General features: G+C 46.0%; 1 non-coding gene across 1 annotated transcript; it reads right to left on the bottom strand.

Annotated features, from left to right (window-relative positions):
* Positions 1–480: 480 nt before the first annotated feature.
* On the bottom strand, positions 481–553 carry TRNAR-CCU (transfer RNA arginine (anticodon CCU)). Its single transcript has one exon. It is a non-coding gene; the product is annotated as a tRNA-Arg (tRNA).
* Positions 554–1,649: the final 1,096 nt, after the last annotated feature.

The following is a 1,649-nucleotide window of genomic DNA, read 5'->3' as shown; positions in this document are numbered from 1 at the left end:
GGGTCCCGCAGCCGCGCACGCTCACGTTCCGGCCGCCTGCGAAGACGCGGGTGGGAACGGGGGCGTAAGGATGCGCGCGGACAGGTGTCCCCTTGCACGCGCGCGCCTGGCACACGTACGTTACCACTGGCACCAGCCCCGCGTCACTGTCCCCAGACTCTGGGGGGTTCCTCCAATCGAGCAGATTGACGTGAAACTCTTTCCAATCCCTCGGGGTCGTCTTCCTAAAAGACTTTGTCACGTGGAAAAGGGAACAAGGGAGCGCGCCAACCTCAGAGGGAACGGCCAGTCCTCAAATCCACGTCCTTCGGGAAAACTCACCAGAAATATTCTGATCCTTGATCTGGGGCTGGTCACGGCTGTCCCTTTTGTTATTCTTTATACCTCACACTTATGTTACAGGTGTTCTTTTTTTTTTTTTAAATATTTATTTATTTAGGTTGTGCCAGGTCTTAGTTGTGGCATGCATGCGGGATCTAGTTCCCCGACCAGGGATGGAACCTGGGCCCTCTGCATTAGGAGCGCAGGGTCTTCCCCACTGGACCACCAGGGAAGTCCCTACGGGTGTTCTTTTACTTGTGTTCAATATTAATAAAAAACTATGACACCTGGAGGCCATTTGGCTTCGCACATCCCTCCAACTGGTTTCCCAACTATTTCCTATGAGTCCTCAGAGCCGCATACAACACAATATGATGGGGATGTGATATATTTATATATAAATGTAAATATACCAATGTAACCAGTTTATTGAGGACTTGATGGGAAATGCGAAAGTGAAATAGTCTTATTTTACCAACAGAAAAACACCTCACCACAACTGATGGTTATTTTGGGGTTCTTATCTTTTAGCCGTATGTGGAAACACTGTTGAATGATAGGATATCCGTGTGTATTCAAAATATTACGGGGCCGGGGTGGAGATAAAACACCATCGACCATAAGTGGATAATTCTCAGAATTCGGTGAAGGGTACGTGGGGCTTATTAAACTGTTCACTCTTTTATTTATCTTTGAATTTCTCCAAAATACAAAAGTTAAAAAGAAATGTAAGCCTCACAGCACGGTCTGTATTTGTCTCATCTTGCCCTGAGCTGGAGTACACTTCTTCAAAGAGCCATGTTTGTGACTCACGGTCCCACACCCACTAGCATGCACACCCACCCACACATGTACACACACACACACACATACACACACACCCTGAGTTCCCCAGCACATCCATTCCCTGGACAGTGATTGACTGAAGGTCTGTCCAATACACATAAGTCTTAAGCACACATAACAATGATGACCACTGACATGGCGTTTCATCAATTCTGAGACACACATTCCAATCCTCCCAGGACTCACACACACACACACACACACACACACACACACACATTTTCAACATTCCTGAATAGAGCTGTCTTCCTGTCTTCCCATCAATAGCATCTTAGATTTGCTGACATGCCATACATAGTCCTAATTATGTTCTAGAATTACACTGTTTAATATGGTAGCCACTCGCTGTATGTGGCTCTTGAGCCCTTGCCGTGTGGCTGGTTTGATCTGGGATGGCCTATGAGTGTAAGATGTCTCATTTATAATTTCTTACAGCATTTGCATGTTGAAATGATAACTGTTGGATATATTGGGTTAAATAA

This window comes from Hippopotamus amphibius, chromosome 16 (genome assembly GCF_030028045.1).
Source record: "Hippopotamus amphibius kiboko isolate mHipAmp2 chromosome 16, mHipAmp2.hap2, whole genome shotgun sequence".
Classification (NCBI taxonomy): domain Eukaryota; kingdom Metazoa; phylum Chordata; class Mammalia; order Artiodactyla; family Hippopotamidae; genus Hippopotamus; species Hippopotamus amphibius.
This window is presented reverse-complemented; position numbering and strand designations above follow the sequence as displayed.